An 11,510-nucleotide genomic window follows, 5' to 3' on the forward strand; every position below is an offset into this window, starting at 1 on the left:
GAGGAGACAGAGAGAGAATGGAGAAAGAAAGAAGGGAGACAGAGCGAGAAAGGGAGACAGAAAGGAAAAAGAGAAACGAGAGAAACAGGAGAGAGAGGGAGCAAGAGTAAGGAGAGAGTGAGAAAAAAAATGGAGAGAAAGAGAAAGGAGAGGGTGAGAGAGAAAGGAGAGACAGTGATAAAGAAGATGGAGAGAAAGGAGAGAGAAAGGAGAGAGAGAAAAAGGGAGAGCGAAAGGAGAGAGCGAAAGGAGAGACAGATAAATGAGAGATAGACAAAGGAGAGAAAGAGGGAAAGGAGAGAGTGAGAGAGCGAGAGAGAGAGAGAGAGAGAAGGGATAGAAAAAAGGGAGAGAAAGGAGAGAAAAGAGAGACAAAGTGAAAGGAGAGAGAGAAAGGAGAGGGAGAAAGGAGAGGAAAAGAGGAAAGAGAGGGGGAGAGAAAGAATGGGGAGTAATGGAAAGGAGATAAAGGGGAGAGAAAGGAGAGAGAGAACGGTGAGAGAGAAGTGAGAAAGAGAAAGGAGAGAGAGAATGGAGAGAGAAAGAGAAAGGAAAGAGAAAAAGGAAAGAAAGAAAGGAGAGAAAGCAGAGAGGAGGAAGAGAAAGGATAGAGAAAAATGAGAGAGAGAAAAAGGAAAGAAAAGGGAGAAAGAAAGGAGCAAGAGAGAGTGGAAGGAGACAAATGAGAGAGAGAAAGAAAGGGGAGAGAGAGAATGGAGAGAGAGAAAGGAGAGAAAGGAGACTGAGTGAGAAAGAGAAAGGAGAACGAGAAACGAGAGAGAGAGTGAGAGAGAAAAAGAAGGGAGAGAAAGGAGAGAGAAAGAGAAAGAAGAGAAACGAGAGAGAGAGCGAGGAGAGAGAGAAAGGAGAGATGGAAAAGAGAAAGAGCGAAAGGAGAGAAAAGGAGAGAGAGAATGAAAAGGATAGAGGGAGAAAGGAGAGAGATGGTAAGAGAAAGGAGAGAGGGAGAGAAATAATGGAGAAAGAGAGAAAAGAGAGAGAGAGAAAAGAGAGAAAAGAGAGAGAGGAAGGAGTGAAAGAAGAGAGAGAAAGGAGAGAAGGAAAAAGGAGAGAGAAAGAAAGGAGAGAATGGAGAGTGAGAAAGGAGAAAGAGAAAGCAGAGTGAGAGAGAATGAGTGAAAAAGGAGAGAAAGAGAAAGGAAAGAGAGAGTTAAAGGAGAGAAAGAATAAAAAGAGAAAGGAGTGAAAGGAGAAAGGAGAGATAGAAAAGAGAGAGGGAATGAGACAGAGAGAACGGAGAGAGATAGAAAGGACAGTGAAAGGAGAGAGTGAGAAAGGAGAGAGAGGAAAATGAGTGAGAAAGGAGAGGGAGGAAGGAGATAGCGACATGAGAGAGAGTGAGAGAAAGGAGAGAGCGTGAGAAAGAAAGTAGAGAGAATGGAGAGAAAGGAGAGAGAGAGAGAAAACGGAGAGAGTGTGAGAAAGAAAGGAGAGACAGAAAAGAGAAAGAGAGAGCGAGAAAGGAGAGAGAGAAAGGAGGGAGAGAGAGAATGGAGAAGGAGAGAAAGGAGACTGAGCAATAATGAGAGGGAGAGAAAGGTGAAAGAGACACGAGAGAGACAGGAGAGAGCGAGGGAAAGAATGGAGAGAAAGAGAGTGAGAGAGAGAGGGAAAAAGGAAAGAGTGAGAGAAAGGAGAGAGAAAGGAGAGAGAAAGGATAGAGAGCGAGAGAGTTAAAGGAGAGAGCAAATGAGTGAGAGAAAGCAGGGAGAAAGGAGAGAGAGAAAGAATGGAAAGAGAAAGAAGAGAGGGAAAGGAGAGAGAGGGAGAGATAGCGAACGGAGAGAGAGAGAAAGGATAGAGTGAAAGAGAGAAAGTAGAGAGAGAGAGCGAGCAGAGAGGGAGAGACAGGAGAGAGAGAGAGAGAAAGATAGAGAACGGAGAGAGAGTAAGGAGGAGAGGCAGAGAAACAAAAGAAGTGAAAGAGAGAGAAAGAAGAGACAGTGAAAGGAGAGAGAGAGAACGAGCGAGGAGAGAGAGAGAATGGAGAAAAAGAGAAAGGAGACAGAGCGAGAAAGAGAGACAGAAAGGAGAAAGAGAAACAAGAGAAACAGGAGAGAGAGAGAGCAAGAGTAAGGAGAGAGTGAGAGAAAAAATGGAGAGAAAGAGAAAGGAGAGGGTGAGAGAGAAAGGAGCGACAATGATAAAGAAGGTGGAGAGAAAGGAGAGAGAAAGGAGAGAGAGAAAAAGGGAGAGAGAAAGGAGAGGAAACGGAGAGCGCGATAAAGGAGAGAGACAGAGGAAGGAAAGACGGGAGAGAAAGAGAAAGAAAAGACAGAGAAAGGAGAGAGCGAAGAAGGAAAGAAAGGAGAGAGAAAGGAGAGAGAGCAAAGAGAGAGAGAGAAAGGAAAGAGAAAGTAAAAAGAGAGCAAGGGGACAGAGCGAGAAAGAAAGGGAGAGAAAGAAGAGAAACGAGAGAGAGCAAGCGGAAGGAGAGAGTGAGAGACAGATCGGAGAGAGAGAAAGGAGAGAGTGATAGAGAGAAAGGAGGGAGAAATAAGAGAGCGCGAAAGGAAAGAGAGAGGGAATGGAGAGAGAGTGAAAGAGGAGATAGAAAGAAGAGAGATAACGGACACAGAGAAAGGAGAAAGAGAGAAAGGAGAGAGAGAGAGAGAAAGAAGTGAGAGAGAGAAAGTAACAGAGATAGACAGGAGCGAGAGAAAGAAAGGAGAGACAGACAAATGAATTAAAGGAGATAGAAACAACAGAGAAAGGAAAGAAAGGATAGAGAGAAAGAGCAAATGGAGAGTGTGAGAAATGAGAGAGATAGAGAAAAAAAGGAGAGAGAGACAGGAAAGAAGGGAGAGAGAGAGAAGAGGGAGAGCGAGCAAGGAGAAAGGAGAAAGAAAGTAGAAAGAGAAAGGAGACAGAGCGAGAAAGAGGGGAGAGAAATGAGAGAGTGAGAACAAGAAGGAGAGAGTGAGAGACAGAACAGAGAGAGAGAGAAAGGAGAGAGAGAGAAAGGAGAGAGAGAAAGGAGAGAGCGTGAACGGACAGAGAGAAAGGAGAAAGAGAGAAATGAGTGAGAGAGGGAGAGAGAAAGAAAGGAGAGACAGAGAAAAGAAAGACGGATAGAGAAAGGAATTAACGGAGAGAGAAAGAAAGGAGAAAGAGAAATGAGGGCGAGGTAGAGAGAGAGAGAGGAGTGAGAGAGAAAGGAGAGAAATAAGAGGAAAAGGAAAGAGCGAGATAGGAGAGAGAAAGGAGAGTGTGTGAAAGAGAGAGAGTGAGAGAGAGCAAGAGGAAGGAGAGAATGGAGAGAAAAAGGAGAGGGAGGGAAATGAGAGTGAGAGAGAGAAAGAGAAGGGGAGAGAGAAAGGAGAGAAAGGAGAGCGAGAAAGGAGAGGTAGAACAGAGAGAGAACAAAGAGAAAGTAAGAGAAAAGAGAACAGGTAAACAGAGAAATGGGAGAGAAAGGTGAGAGAGAGGGAGAGAAAGAAAGAAGATAGAGACTAAAGAATGAAGGGAGAGAGAGAGCAAGCAAGGAGAGAAAGGAAAGAGAAAGGAGAGAGAGAGCAAGCAAGGAGAGAACGGAAAGAGAAAGGAGAGAGTAGAGAGAGAAAGGAGAGAGAGAGGGGAAAAGGAGAGCGCGAGATAGGAGGGAGAGAGAAAGGAGAGTGAGAGAAAGGAGAGCGAGAAAGGAGAAAGAGAAAGGAGAGAGAAAGAGAAAATAGAGAAAGTAGAATGGAGAGAGAGTGAAAGGAGAGTGAAAGGAGAGAGAGAGAAAGGAGAGAGAGAGAACAGGGAGAGAGAGCGAGAGAGACAGAGAAAGGGGAGAGAGAGAATGAGAGAGAGAATGGATAGAGTGAGAGAGAGCAAGAGGAAGGAGAGAATGGAGAGAAAAAGGAGAGGAAGGGAAATGAGAGTGAGAGAGAAAGGGGAGAGAATGGAGAGAGAGAGAAAGGAGCGATAGGAGAGAGAGAGAAAGAAAGTAGGGAGGACGGAGAGAGAAAGCAGAGTTAAAGGAGAGAGAGAAAGGAGAGAGAGAAAAGAGAGAGAGACAGGTAAGAGAGAAAGGAGAAAGGGAGCGAATGGAGAGAGCGAGAAAGGAAATGGACAGAGAAAGAAAGGAGATAGAGACAAAAGAAAGAAGGGAAAGAGAGAGAAATAAGAGGCAGAGAAAGGAGAGAGAGAGGAAAAGGAGAACGCGAGATAGGAGGGAGAGAGAAAGGAGAGTGAGAGAGAGAGAAAGGAGAGCGAGAAAGGAGAGAGAGGAGAGTATTATGTCTGTAATGTACTTAGAAATGACTCCATGAGGCAATGTGTTGTACTCAAACTGTAGTGACCTTGGTCCTTTATCCGTAACTCCAGAGTGAGGCACAAGCATGGTGGGCAGTCTTTTATACTGGGCCCTGCACACCTATGCAGGTGACCCTCAGGTCTCCCACCGTGGTGACCTCTGGAAGACAGCCTCTGCCACAGGGGCAGGAAACCCCGTTCTCCACCAGCTGCACCCTCTAGTGGTGCCAGCATAGTATATACACAGTATAAACCTTATTGACAGTACATCAGGTAACAAGTCTCCATCTTATGCAACTATACAGTGACTACACAGAGAGTATATCTATAGTCTGTTATATCTCTATAACAGAGAGAGAGAGAGAGAGAGAGAGAGAGTGAGATTGAGAGAGAGAAAGGAGAGAGAGTGAAAAAGAGAGAGAAAGATGAGAGCGAAAAAAGGGAGGGAGAGAGAAAGGGGAGAGAGAGAATGGAGAGAGAGAAAGGAGAGATAGGACAGAGAGAAAGAAGAGAGAGTGAGATAGGGAAAGGAGAGCGAGAGAAAAGAGAGAGAGCAAGAGGAAGGAGAGAATGGAGAGAAAAGGGAGAGGGAGAGAAATGAGAGTGAGGGAGAGAGAGAGAGAGGAGAGAGAGAGGGAAAGAGAAGAGGAGAGAGAAAGGAGAGAAAGGAGTGAGAGAGAAAGAACGGAGAGAGAGAACGGATAGAGAGCAAGAGAAAAGAGAGCAGGTAGAGAGCGTAAGAAAATAGAGAAAGGAGACTAAAGAGAGAGAAAAAGGAGGGAGAGAGAAAGGAGAGAGAGATAGAAAGGAGAGAGAGAATGGATAGAGAGAGAGAAAGGAGAGAGAGAGAAAGGAGATAGAGAGAGAGAAAGGAGATAAAGAGAGAGCGAGCAAAAGGCAAGAAAGAGAGAGAGAGCAAGATAGAGAGAAAGGTTAATGGAGAAGGAGAAATAGAGAAAGGAGAATGAGAGAGGAGAGAACGGAGAAAATGAGAAAAAAGAGAGAGATAGAGAAAGGAGAGATAGCGAAAGGAGAAAGATAGAAAGAAGAGAGATAGAAAGAAGAGAGATAAAAAGAAGAGAGATAGAAAGAAGAGAGAGAGAAAGAGAAAACACAGGTAAGGGAAAGGATTGAGATAAAAAGGAGTGAGAAAGGAGAGAGGAAAGCAGAAAGGAGTGAAGGAAGAGAGCGAGAAAGGAGTGAAAGGAGAGAGAGAAAGGAGAGCGAGAGAGGGGAATGAGATAGAAAAGGAAAGGAGGGAAAGTGAACAGAGAAAAAAAGGAGAGAGTGAACAAGAGTTAGGAGCGAGAAAGAGAAATAAGAGAGAGAGAAAGGAGAGAGAGAAAGGAGGGAGTGAAAGGAGAGCGTGAAAGGAGAGAGAGAGTGAAAAGAGAAAAGAGAGAATAGAGAACGAGAAAAGAAAGGAGCGAGAGAAAGGGAAAGGAGAGAAGGGAGAGAAAAATGAAAGAGAAAGGAGAGAGAGAGTGAGATAGAGAACGGAGAGAGAAAGGAGAGAAAGGAGATAGAGAGAATAGAGATAGAGAGAAAGGAGAGAGAGAAAGGAGAGAGAAAACGGAGAGAGAGAAAAAAGTGAGAAAATGGAGAGAGAGAAAGGAGAAAGATAGAAAGGGAGAAATAAGAGAAAATACAGATAAGGGAAAGAAGGGAGATATAAAGGAGAGACCGAGAAAGGAGAAAGCAGAGAGGGAAGAGAGTGAGAAATGAGAGAAAGACATGAGAGAGAGAAAGGAGAGAAAGTTGAGAGCGAGTGAAAGTAGAGAAAGGAGAGAGAGCAAAATGAGAGAGAAAGAAAGGAGGGAGAGTGAACGGAGAGAGAGAGAGAGAGAGAGAGAAAAGGAGAGAGTGAGCAAGAGTTATGAGCGAGAAAGAGAAACAAGAGAGAGAAATGAGAGAATGAGAAAAGAGAGTGAGATAGATTAAGGAGAGAAAGAGAAAGGTGAAAGTGATAGAATGAAGAGAGACAGAAAAAGGAGAGAGAGTGATGGTGGAGATAAAGGAGAGAGAGAGTAGAGAGATAGAAAGAAGAGTGAAAGAAAGGAGAGAGAGAAAGGAGAGAGGAAGGAGCGAGAAAGGCAAACAAGAGAGAGACAGAGAGAAAGGATAGAGAGAAAAGAGAGAAAGGAGAGAAATTAGATAGAAAGGAGTGAGAAGAAAAGGAGAGAAAGAGAGAAAGGAATGATAGAGAGAAAGGATAGAGAGAAAGGAGAGAGATAAAGGAGAGATAGAGAAAGGACAGAAAGAGAGAAAGGAGAGAGAGAAAGGAGAGGGAAAGGAGAGAGAGAGTGAGAGAAAAAGGAGAGAAGGGTGAGAAAAAGGAGAGTGAGAATGGAGAGAGTGAAAGGAAAGAGAAAGGACAGAGGGAGAGAAAGGAGATAGAGAGAGAGAGAAAGCACAGAGAGCAAAAGGAGAGAAAGCGAGAAAGGAGAGAGAGAGAGAGAAAGGAGAGAGAGAGAAAGCATAAAGAGAAAGGATAAAGAGAGAGGAGAGAATGGAGAAAATGAGAAAATAGAGGATGGAGAGAGAGAGAGAAAGAAGAAAGATAGATAGAAGAGAGATAGAGAGAGAAAAAAGAGAAAATACATATAAGTGAAATGAGAGAAAAATGAGTGAGAAAGGAGAGACAGAGAAAGGAGAGAGGGAAGAGAGCGAGAAAGGAGAGAAAGGAGAGAGAGAGGAGGGAGAGAGAGCGAGAAAGGCGGGAGAGAAAGTTGAGAGAATGGAGAGATTGAAAGGAGAGAAAGGCGAGAGAGAATTGAGTAGGTAGAAAAGGAGAGAGAGAAAGGAGAGAGAGTGAACGGAGAGAGAAAGGAGAGAGCGAGCATGATTTAGAAGCGAGAAAGAGAAACAAGAGAGAGAGAAAGGAGAGAGAGAAAGGAGAGAGAGAGTGAAAAGAGAAAAGAGAGAAAAGAGAGAGAGGGAGAGAGGAGGAAAGAGAGGAGGATAGAGAATAGAGAGAGAGAAAGGAGAGAGAGAAATGAGAGAGAGAAAGGAGAGAGAGAAAGGAGAGAGAGAGAGAAAGGATAGAGAGAAATAAGAGAAAATACAGATACGGGAAAGGAGAGAGAGAAAAAGGAGAGACAGGAAAAGGAAAAAGGAGAGAAAGAGTGAGATAGAGAAAGGAGAGAGACAGATATGAGGGAGAGAAAGGACAGAATGGAGAGAGAGACGAGAGCGAGAGAAACGAGAGAAAGGAGACAGAGAGAAAGGAGAGAGAGAAAGGAGACAGAGATAAAGGAGAAAGGGAAAGGAGAGAGAGAGTAAGAGAGAGAGAGAAGAGCATGAGAGAGAGAGAAAGAAAGGAGAGAAGGGGGAGAGAGAAAGGAGAGAATGACAAAAGAGAGAGAGAAAGAAAAGAAAGAAAAATGAGGGAGAAAGGAGGGAGAGAGAATGTACAGAGAGAACAGGAGAGAGAGCAAGATGAAGAAGTGTGAAAGACAAACAAGAGAAAGAGAGTGAGAAAGAGAGAGAAAGGAGAGTGAGAGAGATACAAAGGAGAGAAAAGGAGAGAAAGGAGCAAAAGAGATAAAGGAGAGAGGGAGAGAGAGGGAGAAAGGAGAGAGAGAGAGAGAGAGGAGAGAACGGAGAAAATGAGAAAAAAGAGAAAGATAGGGAAAGGAGAGAGAATGGAGAAAGATAGAAAGAAGAGAGTTGAAAGAAGAGAGAGAAATAAGAGAAAATACAGATAAGGAAAAGGAGAGAAAAGGAGAGAGAAAAGAGAGACACAGAAAGGAGAGAGGGAAGAGAGCAAGAAAGGAGTGAAATAAAGGAGAGAGGGAAGAGAGCAAGAAAGGAGTGAAAGAAAGGAGATAGTGAGCGAGAGAGACCAAAAGGAGAGCGTGAGAAAGAGAAACAAGAGAGAGAGAGAGAAAGGAGAGAGAGAATGAGAAAAGCGAGAGTGAGATAGAGAAAGGAGAGAAAGAGAAAGTAGAAAGTGATAGAATAAAGAGAGAGAGAAAGGAGAGAAAATAGAGGTATGGGAAAGGAGAGAGAGAGAGAAAGGGGAGATAATGGAGAGAAAGGTGAGAGCAAGAAAGGAGAGCATGAGAAAGGAGAGAGAGAACAGAGAGAGAGAAAGGAGAGAGAGAACGGAGAGAGAGAAAGGAGAGAGAGAAAGGAGAGAGAGAAAAAAAGAGAACGGAGAGTTAGAAAGAGAGAGAGAAAGGAGAGAGATAAAGGAGAAACAGATAAAGGAGAGATAGAGAAAGAAGAGAAAGAGAGAAAGGAGAGAGAGAAAAGAGAGGGAAAGGAGAGAGAGCAAGAAGAGAATGAAAGGAGAGAGAGATCGAGAGAGAAAGGATAGAAGGGAGAGAGAAAGGAGAGTGAGAATGGAGAGACTGAAAGGAAAGAGAAAGCAGAGAGGGAGAGAGAGAGAAAAGAGGTAGAGAGAGAGAAAGCAGAGAGAGCAAAATGAGAGAGAGAGAGAAAGGAGAGAGAGAGAGAAAGGATAAAGAGAGAGGAGAGAATGGAGAAAATGAGAAAATAGAGGTTGGAGGGGGAGAGAAAGGAGAAAGATAGAAAGAAGAGAGATGGAGAGAGAAATAAGAGAAAATATATATAAGGGAAAGGAGAGAGAGAGAAAAATGAGTGAGAAAGGAGAGATGGAGAAAGGAGAGAGGGATGAGAGCGAGAAAGGAGAGAAAAGAGAGAGAGAAAGGAAGGAGAGAGAGAGAGAAAGGCAGGAGAGAAAGTTGAGAGGATGGAGAGATTGAAAGGAGAGAAAGGAGAGAACGGAGAGAAAGTAGAGAGAGAAATGAGAGGTAAAAAAGGAGAGAGAGAAAGGAGAGAGAGAGGAGGGAGAGAGAGCGAGAAAGGCGGGAGAGAAAGTTGAGAGAATGGAGAGATTGAAAGGAGAGAAAGGCGAGAGAGAATTGAGAGGTAGAAAAGGAGAGAGAGAAAGGAGAGAAAGTGAACGGAGAGAGCGAGAGAGAGAAAGGAGAGAGCGAGCATGATTTAGGAGCAAGAAAGAGAAACAAGAGAGAGAGAAAGGAGAGAGAGAGTGAAAAGAGAAAAGAGAGAAAAGAGAGAGAGGGAGAGAAGAGGAAAGAGAGGAGGATAGAGAATAGAAAGAGAGAAAGGAGAGAGAGAAATGAGAGAGAGAAAGGAGAGAGAGAAAGGAGAGAGAGAGAGAGAAAGGAGAGAGAGAAATAAGAGAAAATACAGATACGGGAACGGAGAGAGAGAAAAAGGAGAGACAGGAAAAGGAAAAAGGAGAGAAAGAGTGAGATAGAGAAAGGAGAGAGACAGATATGAGGGAGAGAAAGGACAGAATGGAGAGAGAGAGGAGAGCGAGAGAAACGAGAAAAAGGAGACAGAGAGAAAGGAGAGAGAGAAAGGAGACAGAGATAAAGGAGAAAGGGAAAGGAGAGATAGAGTAAGAGAGAGAGAGAGATGAAGAGCATGAGAGAGAGAGAAAGAAAGGAGAGAAGGGAGAGAGAGAAAGGAGAGAATGACAAAAGAGAGAGAGAAAGAAAAGAGAGAAAAATGAGGGAGAAAGGAGGGAGAGAGAATGTACAGAGAGAACAGGAGAGAGAGCAAGATGAAGAAGTGTGAAAGACAAACAAGAGAAAGAGAGTGAGAGAGAGAGAGAAAGGAGAGAGAGAGAGATACAAAGGAGAGAAAAGGAGAGAAAGGAGCAAAAGAGATAAAGGAGAGAGGGAGAGAGAGGGAGAAAGGAGAGAGAGAGAGAGAGGAGAGAATGGAGAAAATGAGAAAAAAGAGAAAGATAGGGAAAGGAGAGAGAATGGAGAAAGATAGAAAGAGGAGAGTTGAAAGAAGAGAGAGAAATAAGAGAAAATACAGATAAGGGAAAGGTGAGAAAAGGAGAGAGAAAAGAGAGACACAGAAAGGAGAGAGGGAAGAGAGCAAGAAAGGAGTGAAATAAAGGAGAGAGGGAAGAGAGCAAGAAAGGAGTGAAAGAAAGGAGATAGTGAGCGAGAGAGACCAAAAGGAGAGCGTGAGAAAGAGAAACAAGAGAGAGAGAGAGAAAGGAGAGAGAGAATGAGAAAAGCGAGAGTGAGATAGAGAAAGGAGAGAAAGAGAAAGTAGAAAGTGATAGAATAAAGAGAGAGAAAAAGGAGAGAAAATAGAGGTAAGGGAAAGGAGAGCGAGAGAGAAAGGGGAGATAATGGAGAGAAAGGAGAAAGCAAGAAAGGAGAGCGTGAGAAAGGAGAGAGAGAAAGGAGAGATAGAAAGAAGAGAGAGAGCGAAAGGAGAGAGAGAAAGGAGAAACAGATAAAGCAAAGATAGAGAAAGGAGAGAAAGAGAGAAAGGAGAGAGAGAAAAGAGAGGGAAAGGAGAGAGATAGCAAAAAGAGAATGAAAGGAGAGAGAAAGAGAGAGAGAGAATAGAAGGGAGTGAGAAAGGAGAGTGAGAATGGAGAGAGTGAAAGGAAAGAGAAAGGAGAGAGGGAGAGAGAGAGAAAGGAGGTAGAGAGACAGAAAGCAGAGAGAGCAAAAGGAGAGAGTGAAAGTAGAGTGAGAGAAAGGAGAGAGAGAAAGGATAGAGAGAGGAGAGAATGGAGAAAATGAGAAAATAAAGAATGGAGGGAGAGAGAAAGGAGAAAGATAGAAAGAAGAGAGATGGAGTGAGAAATAAGAGAAAATAAATATAAGGGAAAGAAGAGAGAGAGAAAAATGAGTGAGAAATGAGAGACGGAAAAAGGAGAGAGGGACGAGAGCGAGAAAGGAGAGAAAGGAGAGAGAGAAAGGAGGGAGAGAGAGAGAAAGGTGGGAGAGAAAGTTGAGAGGATGGAGAGATTGAAAGGAGAGAAAGGAGAGAAAGGAGAGTGAGAAATGAGAGGTAGAAAAGGAGAGAGAGAAAGGAGAGAGAGTGAACGGAGAGAACGAGATAGAAAAAGGAGAGAGCGAGCAAAATCTAGGAGCGAGAAAGAGAAGCAAGAGAGGGAGAAAGGAGAGAGTGAAAGGAGAGAGAGAGAGTGAAAAGAGAAAAGAGATAATAGAGAGAGAGAGAGGAGGAAGGAACGAGAGGAGGGACAGAACAATGAGAGAAAGAGAACGGAGTAAGATAGAGTAAGGCGAGAGACAGTTAGGAGGGAGAGAAAGTAAAGATTGCTGAGAAAGAGAGAAAAAGAAGAGAGAGAGAAAGGAAAGAAAGGAGATAGAGAGAAAAGTGATAGAGAATAGAGAGAGAGAGAGAGAGGAGAGAGAGAGAAAGGAGAGATAGAAAGGAGAAAGAGAAAGGAAAGAGAGAAAAGGGAAAAAGAAAGGAGA

The 11,510-nt window shown here is 43.6% G+C and overlaps 1 pseudogene; it reads left to right on the forward strand.

The window, feature by feature from the left end:
- The first annotated feature begins 1,056 nt into the window (after positions 1–1,056).
- LOC139230267 (uncharacterized) lies at positions 1,057–5,394 on the forward strand (annotated as a pseudogene).
- The last annotated feature ends 6,116 nt before the right edge of the window (positions 5,395–11,510 follow it).

Source organism: Pristiophorus japonicus, chromosome 19 (assembly GCF_044704955.1).
Source record: "Pristiophorus japonicus isolate sPriJap1 chromosome 19, sPriJap1.hap1, whole genome shotgun sequence".
Lineage (NCBI taxonomy): Eukaryota > Metazoa > Chordata > Chondrichthyes > Pristiophoridae > Pristiophorus > Pristiophorus japonicus.